Here is a 19116-nt window from a genome sequence, read left to right as displayed (position 1 = left end):
TTCATTATGATTTTTTTTTTTTTTTTGAATTGTGGAATAGGGGAGAAATAAGAGCAGTGTAAGGAAGTAATACAAGCAGTAAGCGTCCAACTCTGCTTCTCAGCCAGTCAGTGTGAATGAGACAAAAAAAAAAAAAGATTTGTGGATGCATGTTATGCAAGTCTAATCATAACACCTTTGATAGTCAGGTTGTTGTGATTTTCAGTTTTTTTTTTTTTTTTTTTTTTTTGTGTGTGTGTGTGCTTGTGTTTGTTTTGTTTTGCTTTGTTTTTGAACTAGATTTTTCAGGTTCATGCTGAGGGATTATCTTCTTCCAACACCCCCCCTAATTTTAACCAAGCTTTCATAGATTTTCATTTATGGTTCCCCTCTGTGTCAGTAGAATTGGAAGGTGCTTAGCACAGTTTACCATGTTGTTGTTGAGAGACAGGCAGCAAATGAAGCAAACCTTTAGTGCTACCTTTTTCTCTGTTTGGTTTCAGCTCTTTCCTAATACAGATCCAAGACTTGCAGGTGAATAGTCATGGGCAGTTCCTTATCCCTTTGGATAGTCTCACTAACCTTGTCAGATGACATCTGAAAACTCATCTCAGACATCTGTTTGTAGGATCAGGAAAACAAATTGCAACTCAGAAGTTTATTTTTAGAAGTGATTGTGTTCCATGAGAGAGCAAGAAGAGAAATCTGCAACAAAGGAAGTCATATCTCATCTAATCTTTCTGTTTAATAATTTTCTATAATGTCTGTTAAACAGAGGAAATATTCTGCAAACTCTAAAGCCCATTTCCAGTGAGATGCTGACCTCATTTATTCCCCTGGGACAGGAACAAGAGGGAAAACTGGGTTGCTTCACCTTGAGAAAAAGGTCAGATGCCTCTGACGTGAATATTCTAAGAATGGAGTCAGAAGAACCAGAGGTCTCCCAAAAGGAAAAAGAAAGAGGGAAAAATGTGTCCAAAATATACAGCCTCTATATTTGTTTGACAGAAAACCTACCTCCTGCTCTGAGTTTTTCTTTCCATCAAACTGTGCTATGAGCTTCCTTCTGAGGGAATGTCAGAGCAAGAACAATCATAACGGAACAGTATTTCTTCTCCAATGTTGTGCTTTATTTCAGGTTTTGTTTCAAACTCTAGATACTACCTTGCAGACTTTGACAAAACAGGTGGTGATTCCTAAACACTCAGAAAAATAAAGTGTATGGCAATGTAAAAAACTCCATCCCTTTTTTGTATTCAATTTTGGCACATGAACTCCAGCGTGCTCGTGCCTGTACTGAAGGTTGGGATGGGATTCACAGTCAAGCCAAGTTTTGACTGCTTTGTTTGCATGTCTCTTTCCCCGCTTCTACAATTAGTCATACTTCTTTTGTAATTCTTTTCAATCTGACTCCTCCGTTTCTTAACGTTATCCTGGTAATCCCCTTATTGCTGTTTAATCGGGCTGATGGTCGTTTTAAGTAAACTTTGTAATTGTGAATTTCCTCATCAGTGCTACATGTCTGGGGAGAAACGTCAGCTCAGAACAGACAGATTTGGGTGTTATACATACTGTTTACACACACGCTCTTACCTTACCAGCCATTGTTATCCAGGCCGTGTTTCTAAAAGTACTAAGAGGGGGCTGTGCAGATTCCCCCCAAGCTTGCCTTGTAATATATGGCAGGAACCAAATGTGTTGGCAACTGTAGCCATAGAAGAACTCAAAGCTTAATTATTTTTTTCAGAGTTCAATTGTAGGACATTATGTATTTTGTTAAGAATAAGGCAATATACCCTTTGGTCTCCAGGTCCTTTGTTAACAACTCTAGTTGCAGACTCTTGAGCCTATTTCAACTGGCTCACTCATATTCCCTTCTGAGTTTATTGTCCTCCTTCCTTTTAAACTTTTTGCTAATTAGATTGAGTAGTGTTTCTGTTCTTGCAAAACCAAGAATTGGGTCAGTGTACTACGCAGAGGTGTCATCACTGGCTGTATAACATTTGTCACCATGCTGAATTACTAATCCTGCTACTTTCCCGTAGTCAGTGGTAATGGTGTCACGTAACAAGTGATTAGTGTGAAACATTCTTGGAATTTGACATCCAAGTTTCACCATGGTCTGTTAATCACAGATGTTTTAACAGTAGATGAACATTCTCCAGTCCAGCTCTTTTCTCAACATCTTTCTCAGGTATAAACATTTATTTTCTTCAAGTGGTTTCATTTATCTTGTTCATAGCATAAGTATACAAACATTCATATACATTTCCAGCTTTAGTAGTACCTATAGCACCTTATTCATGTTTTACTTCATTTCTCTGAAGTAAACATGGTATAAAAAGTCAGGGTACAGCTCTGAAGCCTCCAGCTCCTTTCAGTCTTTTAGATAATTTTGAGCATTTCCTCTGGCTTACAAGCAATGGCCTACTCTTCTGCAGCTTCTGTCTTCTTTCTTATTTAAGGAACTTTAAAATTTATTTATGTTTCTTAGGGGGTATTTTTATTATCATTAATTATTATTATTATTGTTGCTATTATTGTTATTATTATTATTTTACTCTTTTTATATTCGTTCTATGTTTTCTGTGGAACTGGCAGGTTTCAAGATGTGCTCCTTGACCATTGTGAACCACAGGCACTCTTCCTATAAAGCTTGAAACTCAGTACATTGTCTGAGATATCCACGTATTCTGTTGGTTTCTTCTGACCAAAAGGAATTATCAAATGAAAGATCTTTTCTGTCCTGGGATAAAGAGGGTGTCATTTAATACCTCTTTATTGGAGGCATTTTGACTGCACCCTGATGTCTCCTGAGAGATAAGTACATTGTATTTGTCTGTGAAGTTGGCACCCAACCTTCTTCATGTTAAACTTGCTCCATATGGAGCAACCATGTGAATTCTGGATTTATTTGGCCACCTTGGAATCCACTTACTCACTCTGGAAGATCTTTCTTCTTGTGGAACTTTGATGAAATGACACATCTGTGTCAGGGCTGAACTTTCTTATTTTATGCCTGTCCACGAACAGAGAGAGAAATCTGAAATTCTGCAGCTCTGCTTAGTGAGGGTGAGAGATGGAACGCTTTAGAAAAAAATGGGCTCCCATCTCCCCTTGACCTTCATTGCATATTTGAAAAAGACCATGAATAACCTGAACCTCACACAGTCTGATAAACTCCAAACATTCCTGGATGCTGTCCTACTTGATATGGCAATCCATAGGGAAAAATTTCTTCCAAAATTCAGAGGAAAAAAGTTTATTCATTGGCTTTATAATCCATTCTGTCGGAAAGAATCATTTGATTGTTTCTGTAGAGGATTAAGACTTCATCATCCAGATGCCTTATTTCATTAGAAATGATGGAAAGTGGGGATCCAGATCTCCTGTTTAGAAATCCATTCATTGATTTGAAGTATAAGCTAGAACCAACTTACAGCTAAAAATACGTATAGATATATAGGCAGGTAGGTATATTTTACATCCAATGCTTTTTAACTAAAGCTTGTTAAAAACTATAATAAATCATTTCATAGGCTTTTTAAACCAAAGGATATTCTGTGTGGTTGCTTATGTCTATTCCCCCCCCCCATTTTCTTTAACCTTAGGTATACATTTTTTAAATTGCTACAAAGCAGAATCCCTAACTGAATTCTTGCAAGTATGGAGCTGCTGGAACAATCTTGGTCCATTTTTAGGTTTCTTAATAAAGGTGTTTGTGCAATAAAACCAACTTCACTCTTTTATTTCTGTATGTAAACACTGTCAGATGATATTATATTGTCTGGAAGACCAGAACTGTGAATGTGCAGAAAATTTGTACTGCTCTAGGGACATGTGTGTTATAGAGCAGGAGTGATAGATTTCTATCCCTGTAAGCCCCAAATGAATCTCTACAAACACAATTAAAGTTCAGGAGAATGACTGAAAGGCCACAGAAGCTTCCTCTTGACCGTGGTGAGATTTGGTTCATGTTCAAAGGATAAGGTGGCCGTATACTTGAGTTATAGTGGAATTTCTGTTTATGTAGGACAAATTGGGACTCCAGAAATATCTTTAGTAAACATACCTGTGCCTGCATATGTTTAATTGCAAAATATTTGTTTACAGTTATTTACTTATGGCTGAATTTGTTATGTATTTAAACTGAATAAACGGCACAGTCAAATATTAATTTATCAGAAAAACATTTTGAGTGAATGCTTTGGAATAAAAGAAAAAACAACATTCTTTTCCTCAGGTATTAAAGAAGTTGGTGAGATTGTTGTTCAAAGCAGATTTTGGGGGCACTTGACTGATGTTTCATCCTGAAACTTACAGAAAATGTTAAGTTACTGTAAGGAAAAAAATCATTCATATATGACTGCCATTAATCTAATACATAGCATTCTAGAATTATTCCAGCTATTTATTTAGATAGAACAATGACAGAAAGAAAACCCCTTCAGTTATTAGTCTAGCACTGTAATGAGTCTTGTGCCTGAAGGAGTGCTAAGCATTCAAAAGTTAAACTAGAAAGAAACTATATGGGCATTAATAGAGAAATTTGCCTGTAAACAATTCTTTAACACTAAGTGAACCAAAACCAGGCTGACAGGCTGAATAAACAAACACAAAGAGAATTCACATTATTCTATGCTTCATTCATTACACTAGACAGTTCAATTACAATTTAAAAGACTTATAGACCAGTTAGCACACTTGTCCATGGATTTTGGGGATATATGCAAAATGCCTCTTTTGATGATAAGCCTGTGTGACAGAATCTCAAATATGGTAAGAAGCATGACAGGTCAACCCAGCTTTGCCAACTCCAGGTTGACACCATGCATATGTCTGGACTTCTGTTTGATTCTTTGTGTAATCATTCTTCAAGATCTCTTGGATATAAAATTAAATTTCACTTCTTCAGAAAGATGATGCCTTTACACTGTAGAAATAAGCTTTTAAAGGCTATATGCAGATGGAGAATGGGTTCTTTAGTTGTGAATGTCCTCCTGTTCTCTCATTAGTCCCTGTTTTCAAAATGCTTGTATCTTACTCCTAAGTAAATTGTAATTTGTGCAGGAAGGATTAGCTCTGTCTACCTTGATTTGCAAAAATGCACATTGTTACATTTTGTACGTTTTGCCTGAAATTCACTATTTGACACCACTCATACGTTTTTGTTGTGTCTGCAACCTCTGTCATTGGCAGGACAGGCCTTCGCATCTGTTCTGCTCTGGGAAGCCAGCTGCTCCATGCCTTGGTTAGGCCTCACTCAAGCTGGAGCATGTGTTTCTTTAGGGGTTCCCCCATATCCAAAGAAGAAAAGTTAAACTCTTCCCATTTCATCTTTGTGCCACAGCCCTATCCTGCTGTGTGTCCTGCCCACTAGACATGCCCTTACTCCTGACTCTTTTTCCCTTCTTTCTTCCTTCCCCACACCTGACCCCCTGATTCTCTGTGCAGTGAATAAAAAGTGACTAAGTGTTCTGTGGATAATCACAGTTACTGAAACAACAAACCCCCCAACAATTAGAAAACGAAAATGGACCACCAAACAGGTCCAATATATACATATATATATATTATCAAAAGAAAACTACCACCCCCAGGAATGGGCCCAAAAGAAGAATAAAGTAATGTACAGAGTTGCAGTTCAAAGTTGATCCACATCACTGTGCGTGGAGTGTTACAGAGTTTAGTTGTTGACGTCATCAAGTCACAGAGTTAACCCAATGTTTCAGTGAAGCTTCAGCCTGTTTAAAGTGGAAAAGGAACAAATAAGAAGAAGGAAAGGAAGGAAGGAGTACATGCAGCCTGGGAAGTTTCTTGGAGAGAGAAGCTCGTTTGGGGGTAAAAACTGGGACTTTTTTATATCACCGACACCACCACTTAGGTAGCAACAAGTGCTTGCATTGATCCTCCCCCCCCCTTTTTTTTCCAGGCAGTAAATCAGCCCTCCCTTGCTCTAGCAATGTATGTTTCTTATTTGATTGTTACCAATGGAGTGGTATCTTCAGGCTGCCTCCCATATGAGGTATTCAGCCACGCTTAAGGATTATGTTTCTCAGTTTCAGTTTCCGGCCTGGCAGACTTTTTCTTTTGTCTCTGTTTTAGCAGCAATTTTATGTCAGAACTTTCTTTTTGAAGTCATGTTACCTTTGCAACTGCTTACATCACTGTGACAGTCAAAAGATGAAAGCAAAGCAAGGTTTGAATGAAGGGCATATAGGACTTATTTATTTATTTATTTTTGATTTGTAAATGGCTAACTTGAATTTTAAATATGAAATTTGAATTCCATATTCAGATTTTACTGAAGTCTCTCCACACTTCTTACCATCCCAAAACAACTGCAAACAAAATATCTTGCAGTTTCTTGTACATGATCGGTTCACACTAATGCCTTAACACCTTTCATGTAAAGACAAGAACTTTAAATATGACACCATATATTTTTTTCATAGTTAAAAGTGAGTGCTAAGGACATAGAATTAGGAAAAAAACTAGGCTGGCAGAGACCGTTAGAATTTATATAAACAGTCTTCCAACCTGACATACTAGGGTCTGATCGCTATTTCATTGTGGATGGATTTTTGTCGTACCTATTCTTAAAAGTACTGAATGAAAGACACACTACAGCTTCTCATCCAATCATTCTAGTAATCCTTTGTCTTCATGATTAGGAAGTAGAATTTTCTGGAAAACTAATTTCCCAACTGGTTTTTCATTCTTAGAAGCTCTAAGAAGCTCTTAGAAGACCAACATATACTAAAAATAAGATTATAGAATAATAGAATGGTTTGGGCTAGAAGGGACCCTAAAGATCACTTAGTTTCAACCCCCCAAATTTCCCCCAAATTCTGCTTTGTTTGCAAGAAGAGAAGAATTAAAATCCCTTTTTCTATAGGGAGGTCTTCCAAGAACTCCCTGAAGCAGAGGACTGGGAAAAAGGTCCTAGAAAGGAAGAAATTTCTGAATGGAGCTCAAACGAGCTGTTTCTGAAGGGAACCTTATTTGCAAAAGCTTGTTGATATACCAGACAATCATTATGACCTCAGATACCAGAGCCTTCACAGACATAATTAAAAAAATTACTATTTGGACTATTGTGTCCTATAATTACATAATTCTAAATCCTTTCTAATTTGAAACAGATCTCTGTAGAAGTAGGTAACTTTTACTACTTTTACTAAGGATTCTGAAAAATATTGACAAATCTATTTTTTTCACCTTATCTACTTTCTCCAAGAGAGTCAATTCCGCATTTTGAAACAAGCAGCTTACTGAAATATTTCTATATCAGTGTTAGCTGCAGAAAGAAGTGAATAGAAATAACTTATTTTGAGATTGCAATAGTTCTGTCCTTTTGCTATGGTGGTAACATAGAGCCAAGTCTGCCTATCAAGAATGCACAGAGCTTGTTTTATTGTTGCGTAGCATCTTGTTTCCACTGCCCCTTGTGCCATTTCACATAGTTAAGTTGCTAATTAGATATCTTTCTGTAACTCCTGACTGGATCAAGAAAGTACCAAGATAAATAGCTGAAATGTGTTTATGGTGATAAAGCTTTATTATTTTGTAAATTTCATTGCATTTTTTTGTAAATTTTTGCGATGCCTCTGTCTTAAGTTACCCAAGAGCTTGTCCATAAATTGTTTAGTGATTTACTAAACACTGCTAAAAGTAGATGCCAGAGATAAGTTTGCTAGAATTTGTAAGCTAAGCAACTTTTAAAAGTTTTACTATGACTTTACATTCAAAATTTAGAATGTATCTCCTATTTGCTAGTAAGTGTTCCAGAATCAAATATCCACATAACTCTTGGAAATAAACAAATAAAAATGCATTAGCCTTTGAATTCATCTTGGACAAATTTTACACTGCAGAGTTTTAGCTTTAACTAAACTATATGCATTGAAAATCTTGGCAGCTGGATTAGAGTGATCTGCTTTCAGCTTTGTGAGATTTCTGGTGTTTCTTGTGCATCTGTTTTTCCTTGGGAAGATCTTATGATAGTTATGTAGTTACACAGTTGTTCACATGAGGGTTCAACACATAAAAAAGAGCACTCAGAGTGCTGAGGTGCTAACAGCCCAGCTCTTGCTCTTACCATCATAGTGGTCCCAAAGAACATTCATCAGTACAAGTGCTTTATACAGGTGTGTTACATCTATGATTACACAAGTAATATGTATAAAAATATATGTATATATGAAACCTGCTTATATTAGAATGTGAAAATGAACTGTGAATTGTGATAACATGTTTTATTGCTTGCTTTTTGTTTTTGCCTGGAAATTTTCATTATTTTTCCGTTGGACCTTGTGAAAACCAGGCTAGTTTATTTAAGCAAAAGTTTGAAAATAATAGCTGAATTTTTGGCAATATTTCAACTTTGTTTCAAAGAGGCTATGAACCAGCTTATTAAAGAGGTTTTGGAACTTGGAGATACAAATAGGCATCTCACAGAATTCATATCTAGCATATCTGCAGCTCTAGTCACCTACCTGTTATTCTACTGGTTTATGTTTCTAACTAGGTTAAGGGTAATTGACAGCTTTACCTACAGAGTTACAAATTCTGGCGTCTTTATGCAGAGTGGACTCTATTCATGTTCTCCACAGAAATTAATCTGGACCAGTTAATATGGTGGAAATCCCTGGAGTTAGCAGCCATGCATGTACTTATAATTTTTGTGGGATCTTCAAGAACCATGAGTGGCTGACAGAAATCCTCAGTAAAGGAGTTCCATAATCATTTTATTATGTTTGGAATAATAGGTAGCTACTACCATTGTCAGATTGATTGCAAAGAAATCTCCTCCCTTGAGACCGCTAGACAATTTCATTTTATCTCAGTAGCAGGATTCAGCTTTTCTAAGTGTTATGATAATTCCAGTATGTAAAAAAATAATCTGCAAAGCAGCTCCTTAGAATCTATCTTTGTTTGAGTTCTTTGCCGTAGTGGACATTAATTCCCATAGATGACATTTTAAAAAGGGGAGGCAATCTATTTTCAAATATATATATATATATATATTTCAGCACAGATCCTCTAGCTCTCCGTCTAGTATCTAGTCTCTACAGTATAAGCAAACAAGACAAAGTTTTCCTTACTTAGTTTAATTTATGATAGCTATTATCTGCTAGTCCTCTGAAGTATGGCTTGTCTTAAACTGCTTTCATACCAGGTGCTCACTTTTCATGATTAATGTTTTGTCTACTTTGGGAAACTGTAAGAAACAGAGGTTAGCTAAAATCCCAGACAGGAAGAGATTTATACAAATAGAAATAGAAAAACAAGTAACTCTTTCTGGCTTTACTTTAATGTGTTCCTGTCCTAAACCAGAATTTCAAATAACAACTACGACAGTGTGTTCTGCTCTATTATCATTGTGAGCAAGCGAACATTGACAATAAATAGAAAAAACAAACAAACAAACAAAAACAGTGGTCTTTGATTGCACATGAAGCCAATATTTCTGGGGTACTGGAAAAGCATTTATTCCATGGGGTATATAGGATATTCACAATAAGACTTTTAAGCTTGTGGAGACTTTTAGTGTGAGGATTTCCTCAGCCTGCAGTCAAGCATTATCATGGCCAAGGGCTGCATGATTCTTTCATGTCTTTTGCTTTTTCTTACCAGCAATATATTATAGATACTATATTGAAAAATATTTGCCTACAGTCAGTATAGATTTTTTGTGTACAGAACTAAATCACTGGCTATATTGTTTTCTATGTTAATAGAAATTGTGTTTCTGCTCAGGTATTGGACTGATTGTGTTTCTGCTCAGGTATTGGACTGAAATCTCAAACTTGGGTGAGGAATGTGGATACAAGCCAGGCTGTGGAACTTAGTAGCACTGATGAATGATTTCGTCCTTTCAGTGCTCCACAGACAGATATCCACACTCACAAGTCCTGGGAACCACTGCACATTCAGCATTGACCATGAAATACTGTTCTCACATTTGAGAGAAATAGAAGGAGTCTAGGAGTGTAAAGTGTTCTGACTCATTCTGCAAAGAGTGACAGCTGGAAAGTGGTAATGCGAAACAGGACTCCTAACTTGTAGTAGAATCCTGGTTCTTCTAATCTTTTTAATAAGCACTATGCTTTAGGTAAATTGTTGAGATGATCAGGACTTAGGTGCCAGAAATGCACAGATGATACTCATTTCTACCACCTTCACTTTCTGAATGGTTCAGTGCTTGGAACGTGTACTCAAAAAGATCTGTTTCATGGTGAAGAACAGTAGGATGAAGTAGAGAAGAAATACTGAAAAATCTGAAGGCACAATTTAGTCTTTGTTTGAAGGCACATATCTACAGATTAGTCCACAGTTAGAGTGGACTTATGGATGCCTTCCTGATACATCTCTTACAGAGGCATGGCTGCCTGCCTGAGTGGCCATTTGGAGTGGTCACACTCCCTGCATGTTGCTCTCTGTTGGTCAGCTGGGACATGCAGCCATTGAACACTTCTCTCCTACCACTTGGCTGAGGAACGCGGTGTGAGCTGTTCGCACTGATTTGTATTCTGGTTCTGAAGTCAGGCTCCTAACAGTGAGTGAAAGCTACTTTTTTTCTGAAAGCACATTACAGCAGTAGTTGTTTTTGTCATCTCTGGTTTTCCATGGAATTTCAAATTAGACTCACTTATTGTCAAGTTAGCACCTGATTTTGGGATGGCCAACTGCTACTGATAATTTCTCTCTTTCTATGTATTCTTGACTATCTGTGCAGCAAGAGCAGAGTTGTGGGTGTAAAAATTGCCTCTGAAAGACAGAATTTAAGCAGGAGTTGGCTTGTGACCATGGAATGAAATCCCTCCTGGAAACGGAGATTATCAAAAATCTCATGAATTTCTGCCTTAGGTGTAAAGATATTACTTTGATATTGCCTTCCTTAAAGCAAAGAAACAACAAGCATTACATCTGGGCAAAAACTACACATAACCACCACCACCCTGCCAAAGAGTTTCCTCCCAAAACAGTGCAAAACCCTACCACAACACTGCAGTGTACTTATTTTCATTAGAAAAAAAAGCTGCTAGTCACTTTGCAGGGCACACAGGATTGGAATGCATTCTAAAAATGTATATTAACAGAAGTTTTATGGAATAACATCCATTTTCCCCCCTCCTTCTTTTCTTCTGAAGTTCTCTTGCTCTCAGCAGATGAATATCCCATGAAACCAGACCAGATATCATGTTCCTTGTTCTGCTTCAGTTCATGGACTCCTACAGAAATTTATAGGAGTCCAATTTCTTGGCTTGAAGACAAGGACATGAATGGAGTTATCTGGTTTGATTCACCAAAGCCATTAGTGTAGATTATTTGTGGTGTACTCATTTTCAAAACCTGGCATAAGCTCCATTCATTTTCTCAATAGGAATTGTTTTATATTACCAGTCAATGAAATTTAAAATCAATATAAGTAAAAGTAGAGAGTATAACTGTACATTTTGACATCCTCAAATCACAAATACATGCTCTATTTTATTGTTATATAAGGATAATTCTGTATTTCTATTCATACAGACTTTTTTAGTGTTTTCCATTATTTTAGTAGTCATATTTTAGACTAAGCTGGATTATGATGGAGTTTCAAATGGGAGATAAGCGTTATAGCCACAGAGCAAAAGAACTTCTGATGTACTAAGCTATCGATGGAACTTTTAGGCTACGCAGTGAACGTAATGAATTTTGGCGTAGGTAGTCTGCACAACTGAGAAAGCAGGATTGCTCTAGATTTCTGCAGTTTATAGCTGACAAAATTCAAGATTAGGTGAGTCTTAAGGTAGATTGAATCCAATCATTTACTAATTACAGTAGTACTCAGAAGCTACAAATGGATTTTAGTTCTCATTAAACTAACATGGGACATGTATATTAAAAAAATTCATTGTGCAGGTGAACTTAGAGTCCAAGTGAATTGTACAAACTAAAAGTGAGGCCACGATGCTACTCCTTTCTAGAAGTGGAGGAACTATAGTGTGTTGATCTACTTTAAGCTGAAGTCTGTTGCAGAGCTGAAATGAGGATTTGAGGTCTGGTTTAGTGTTTTTACTACACAAAGACATGATTTGCTGTCATTATTCGATGGGAGAGAAAATTTTAACTTTCTGAAAAACTTCACCTAGATGATATGGGGCACAGAAACCTTTGGCCTTTTTCTTTAGAAACCATTCTATAGTTTGGAAAAAAGTTGTAGGCCATAGAGATAACGAGAAGGAGATTAAAATGCAGCGTTTAGCACATGAAAGAAATTAAAATTCATCAACAATTCTGCCATTTGAAACAGTATATTATTTTGCTTGAGTTGGAAAACTATTAAATAAGAATTAATAATAAGGAAAAATATTTTTAAAATAATCTTTAATTTTTATCTCATTCTTTTTCATTATTTTTAATGTAGAGAGGGAGGGTGGTCATGCACTGGAACAGGCTCCCCAGGGATGTAGTCACAACACCAAGCCTGTCAGAGTTCAAGAAAGTTAAGTTTCTGGACTGTGCTCTTAATTATATGGTCTGAATTTTTGGATAGACCTGTGTGGAGCCAGGAGATGGACTCGATGATCCTCGTGGGTCCCTTCCAACTCGGGATATTCTATGATTCTAATGTAAATTGATGAGATTTTTTTGTTGGTTTTCCTGTCTTAGCCCTTTGTCTGATGTAGCTAATCATTAAATGAAATTTCTCTGATTTAGATCTAGCTTGGGGAAAGATAATTAAACAATTTTCTATTCAGAATACAGAAACATCACGTAATTTATACAGATAATTATATAGGTTGATTTTCAAATATAAAATTTATGAGAGTATGCAGAATGACCTGTATATTGCAACAAATAGGCTGAAATTCATTTGCAAAAGCAAACAAGTCAGTTGGCTGAAGTGACTTCACTACAGGAATTCTTAAATAAGAACAAGTAACATTTTGTAATTATACTGTTTGAAAGTTGCTTGTGCAGCTCGGAGAAGTAGCTATTTTCCCTTAGCTGTAGCATGAAGAAATCATTCCATCATTGGCATTTTATCAGCGACATTAATAAATTGCTTTCTACGGCTTGAAGCTTTTGCTATTGTATATTTCATTAAAAAAAGTATGAAGAAACATTCTTCTGGGAATCTTGATCCTTTGGAGAGCTGGAACTCAATTCACTTTTTTTCTTCCACCTGAAGCTATAAAGAACCCCTGGCACAGTACTTCCTTTTGATTACGTGGCTGATGGGATGCTACCTATACATCTGTGTTTTATTCTAGTACAACGACGTGGAAGTCATAGTATAGATTTTCCTTGGACTTCATTCAGGATTTATGACAGAGACTATGGTGACTGTGATAACAGCAGAAACTATATAACCTCTTAAGTATTGTTTATCTTTAGAATAGAAATAATATTTTCTTTGCCTCGGGTCCAGCAGAATTCAGAGACTTGATTAACTGCCAAACATTGTTAACTGCTGGGATTGTTCTCCTTTTGTTCTGTATTATAGCAAAACCCCCCAGAGGTTACACTTCTGATTTATCCGAGGAGCTGTTTTAAGTAAGGTGTGTGGAAACAGAAACCCAGCGTCCTCCTAAAGACACATTTGACCACTGTAGCTATCTAATTGGACTCTCTGCTGTTCTCAGATATGTATTTATTCTTCTTCGCCTCTGCTCCAGTTTATCAGCATTGGGGAAAGCATTTAATTTCTCTAGGTACCTATCCAAACTCAGATTGCAACCATGGAACGTGAGAAAGATTTAGTTACATTCTGGGCAGCTATAATATAAATAAAATATTCTGTCCTTAACTTTGTATACGTACTAAGACTTTTTTTTTTTCTTCTATATATAACAGAGAGTATTGCAGATACTTATCTGCATCATGCTTTCTGAAGCAAAATAGAAGAAGAGTTTTAGTTCACAGGATTCTCTTTGTTGTTCTTATAACTCATGTTCCCTATTTTTTAATTTGTGGGGAAAACCAAATTGATCTGTTGAGCAGCAGCAATGTTAAATATGGCCCACAGAATTGAAAAATTACCCTGTTTTTGATAAATTGATCTTACGTCTGAACATTTGAGGCATTATATCACGATCTCGGTAGTGTTTGAGTCTTGTGGGTGATATTTTATTGCTGGAACAAGACATTACATATACACAGTAATATTATTTATTATTCATTGAGCCATAGAAGTTAGGAATAGAAAATGACCTATTAGATCATCCAGTGTATCTCCCCACAAAGGAAAGAACATCTCTTCAAGTGCAGCTTGATGACAGCTAGATGTATAATCATGGCAACAGCGCCATGACTCTAGACAGGCAGGTGTGAGGTCTTATTCATTGTCCCAAAACATGGAACTTTTTTGCAAGTTGAGGCACTGTATAGACTAATAAAATTATACATGTAGAAAACAAAAAAATATTACGTAGTTGAATTTACCTTTTTTTCTGTATTAAGCCAAAATACTGAATTCAATTTCATATCTAAATATTAACCAGCTGGAGAAAAATTGATAAATCCATAATCTAGAGTTTGATTTTCTGCAAAAGTCTTGGAGCAGGTAAGCAATTTATTTATGTATTTATTTATTTTTTTTTTCCTGTAAGGCCTGAACTAGAATCTCACTGTTTTCCCATGCTAATGAAATTTATTCTCAACAATGAAGACTGTAAACAGTATTAAACTATAGTTTCAGCTTAAGATGCAAGATTTAATTAGCTCATGGTAATCATGTGCTTTTGCTATTTTTTCCTTGAACACCTATGCTGCAGTAGGCAAAACTAATATGTTATTGCAACTCCTGTTAGAAAAGTGTAGCTTTGCAGTGATGATGTAAGAAGGATAGATGCAAGTCTTCAGGATATCTGAAAAGTCTCTTTGTACATTCATCAACAGAATGGTAATAATAGTTTTCAAATATGGAAATAGGCACCCATCTATCCTTCAGAAAGATCTCTCTTTCCCTGCCTCCAAAAGTAGGCACAGCAAGTCAGAGAAGAAAGGCAACATTTGCCCTACTTTTAAAGGGGAGTAGTCAGGAGGAAAAATTATTAATTAAAGTTTTTGAAAGACATTGTCATAAAGGAAAAAAAATCAAAGAAAAACTGAAAAGCATAAAACTGTCAAAGTCTTCCTGTAGTAGTGACACATCACTCTAAGTAGGTGAAAATATTCTGTTTGTAACTGCAAAGATTTGTGAGTTCCTGTCAATCAGTAAGTAAATTCTGCTATGTACAATAAACTTTTTGGTCTGAACAGCCAAACTCTGATTTCTTAGTGAGATGAAAAGTTTGTTATGACTTCTATTACTTAAGAACGAGATATACAGAATGCGTTGTTCTATTTTTTTAGGGAATGTTTCAAGAATCTCACGCACTTTGAACTGTACTTTAATCTGTATAATGACCTATTGTTACTAGGACAGTATACAGAGCAACATATCAGTCAACATGTGTGAGGTTGCCAGAATCATGCCGTTATCAATCATAATGAATAATTGTTGCAGAACCTCTTGTGCTACTACTTTATTATTGGAGACTAACTAGAAGTAACTACTAATAACACACTATGATTTTAAAAAATAGGATTTTCAGAGAATTACTTTTGATAACATAATTCTCTGCGTTTTTTTTTTCTGTCTGATATTAAAAAACTCACACTGATTACTGATACAGTGGATGAGGAAAAATTTATGTAATGGGAGCTGTTTATGATACATTACTGGTTTCAGGATATGTTCTCTACCGGTTCTGAATGCAATAAGTATGAGGCAACTGTAAAGGAAAATATCAGTAAGCAAGATGCCTATTGTCTGTTAAGCATACAATGAGGATATAAGTCAGTTCCTAAGACACTTACATTTAGGTAACTGTATACTTGTCCACAGGCATGTTAAAAGCTTGGTTCTGTTGCCTAAATGTGTTTGGTGCCTTTTATATAGCCCTAAAACAACCTGCCTTGCTGCCAGGTGTTGCTCTAAAAGGGACAGGTCTCCCCATCAACTCCATCTATTAACTGCTAGCCTGTGTGACATCCCTGATGCCTTAGAGCCAAACTGAGTTGTTGAAATGTCACTAGAAAGCCATGCAGACTGCCTTGCTTGGGCTCAGCTGCTGCTTCAGAAAGCTGTTTGTGGGTCTTCCCTACATTCTGTGTTGCACATGCCAGTCTAGTATGGTTATTCCAGATAGCAAGAGCATCTCGAAGGACACTGGACATTGCATGTGGCCAACTGAATTGGGTCTGAGCTCCTATTCTTTGTCAGTGGATATCTAGTAAACAGACTCTGAAGAGCTCTTCAGCTCCTCTAAAGTGAGCTTACCTTGTTTCTGGTCAGGAGATCCCCAGTTCTGTTGTCTGGGATGGCTTGATCTCCATTGACCAGAGAGGGGCTCAGAGAGACATCTCAGTAGGTGTGAATCCCATTCCGAGTCACCCATGCTGGTTTGAGCTAAAGGATCTGTTCATACGGCATTTCATCCGTTATAGGCATCCTTGGAAAAATCACATTGAGAAAATTCAGTATTAAATTTCTTGCTGATTCCATACCAAAATATGGGAGAGGACAAAATCCCCACCTGTATCTTCTTACTTAAATAATTTGTTTTCTGTTGAAACTATTTTTATAGATGACATTTTATTTCAAACTATGTCACCTGTAAAAGAAAAAGACACTTTGAAACTGCCTTCCATAACAACTCTGCATCCATGAGTTTTATTTAATTATTGCAGTCACTAATACGCAAAGATGTTTGTGGGAACATCTCATGGAGACAAAGCGGTGGCACAGAAAGCGTAACTGAGGCCATATGGGCTCAGCTGGAGTGTGTGGCTTCAGCACCTCAAACTGAAGGTTATGGTGCTAAGATTCACAGAATCATAGAATATCCTGAATTGAAAGGGACCCACAAGGATCACCGAGTCCAACTCCTGGATCTCCAAAGGACCACCCAAAAATCAGACCACACGTCTGAGAGAGTTGTCCAAACGCTTCTTGAACTCCGGCAGGCTCAGTGCTATGACCAGTGCCCCGGGGAGCCTGTTCCAGTCCCAACCACCCTCTGGGTGAAGAATCTTTTCCTAACACCCAGCCTGACCCTCCCCTGTCCCAGCTCCATGCCGTTCCCTCGGGTCCTGTCGCTGCCCCCAGAGAGCAGAGCTCAGCGCCTGAGGCGCCTGAGCGCCATCGTGAGGGAGCTGCAGGCCACCGCGAGGCCTCCCCTCAGCCTGCTCTGCTGTGGGCTGAACGAACCAAGGGACCTCAGCTGCTCCTCATACATCTTGCCCTCCAGACCGTTCACCATCTTTGTAGACCTCCCGTGGACACTCTATTTTAGTTTTATGTCCTTATGTTGTGGTGCCCAAAACTGCACACAGTAGTACTGGAGAGGTGAGGCCATACCAGAGCACAACAGAGAAGGGAATGTGTGTATCTTATTCATAGTGAGCTTGGGAAAATTATTAGTGATTCTAGGATGGAAGATAAATCAGAGAAAAAAAAAAAACAAAACAGCTTTATTCTTGCTCCCCAGATTCAGATATCTGACACAGCAGTCTTTCAGCCTGTCCCTCTGTATTGACCCATTCTGCATATGGCAATTTTTATTTCTTTTCATTTTGCAACGTGCACCATATTAAAAGTTTGTATTACATAAAAACAAGCAAATCAAGCCTATGACTTCAGCTGTATCTTCTCCTTGCTCATTTCTAAAGAAAGGTTCTAGCACAAGAGCAAGTGGGAATATAATTGGAGTTTTGTAATCATACCATAGCTTGAATGTCTTCCATTAAGCTTTATGAAATGAATTTAAATAGTAGTTTTAACAATCCCCTGCTCCTCATCTATCCTTCAGAAAAATATTTGTCAACTCAGTGTGGGAGGTTGCCAACATTCTTGTCTACAGTCATTACTTTTGAACAGTGGCATACCTTTACTGAAGAAACCTGGGTAAATATTTCAAAATAAATCCTCTAAATTTTACTTGAAAAGTTTAACTTTTAGCTCTTCTCTCTGTCTCTTTCTCTCATATATAAATCATACATTCATCTATATTTGAAATCTGAGGAACAGTGTTAAATATTTGTTAAATAATTTATGCAATGGATCTTGAATTTTTAGAGAAGCTGAACCATTTCTAATTTGACATGCATTTTTTACAATGTAATGTAAAAAGGTCATCTGCATACATAGATTTTATTTAAGTTAGTAACTGCAGAAACAATCTAATTCAATGCAATTATTCTCCAGCAGAACTTGTAGAATGTATATCTCATGAAAAATGAATGTGATTTTTCCATTTTACTTTAGTAGAAAATGGACTACAGCTCATTGGTATTTATAGATTACTCACTCACAAAAAAATAACAGGCAGCAAGATATGAAGTCTAAAGGTACCCAACCAACAGCACTGGACGATATGATATTCCTGAATTTTTATCTAGGAGAGATTGTAGTATCTCATATTCATGCATGAGATACTGTAGGGAAAAAAAAAAAAAAGTTATTTGATATTTACTGTCCATATCCTGTTTTCTCAAGTTTTTCCATAATTCTACTGAGCAATGGGTGATTTGTACAATCTGGCATAGAGCTGTATATAATCTGGGCCTATGCTACCATTACACAACTGAATTTAAAGATAAAAAGGAATATCCCTTCTGTACATGGTTCCTGTCATTAGCCTTGCTAGTCCATAGCTGTGTGCATCACTTGTTTGCAGATTAGAGTGTTAATATCTAACTCCAAATTTTATTTGTGTTTTCACATGTGTCCTACAGGGAGAGAAAACAGAAACAATTCTAGTGTTGCTTATTGGCACATTGGCCCTTGGTAGATAACCTGAAGTATGTGTCGTTCTCATCTTTTCTCCAAGCAGTTAACAGTCTGCTAATGGAGTGTGAGTATAACCCTCTACTTGAAGAGAGAATATACTGCACTTCCAGGAAAGACAATATAGAAACTGCTTCAGTCCACTTTACCACCCCTTAAAACCACTTGTTTGAAGAATCATATCCAGCTATACAGATGGACACAGGCACCCAAATTAGACACTTAACTCTAGCAATGAGCTCCACAAAAACCCTGCCTACTGTTTAAGTAACCTGCTAGTGTTTAGGCAACAACAGGCACCAGAAACCTGT

At 36.9% G+C, this 19116-nt stretch overlaps 1 protein-coding gene across 1 annotated transcript in view; it reads left to right on the top strand.

Annotated features, from left to right (window-relative positions):
* PLD5 (phospholipase D family member 5) overlaps positions 1 to 19116 on the top strand; it is a 326396-nt gene that overhangs the window by 39608 nt on the left and 267672 nt on the right. The window contains 1 exon segment of the mRNA XM_040551381.1: positions 2581 to 2645. The gene's annotated coding sequence lies outside the window, so the exon portion shown is untranslated.

The sequence above is a fragment of the Cygnus olor genome, chromosome 3 (genome assembly GCF_009769625.2).
Source record: "Cygnus olor isolate bCygOlo1 chromosome 3, bCygOlo1.pri.v2, whole genome shotgun sequence".
Classification (NCBI taxonomy): domain Eukaryota; kingdom Metazoa; phylum Chordata; class Aves; order Anseriformes; family Anatidae; genus Cygnus; species Cygnus olor.
This window is presented reverse-complemented; position numbering and strand designations above follow the sequence as displayed.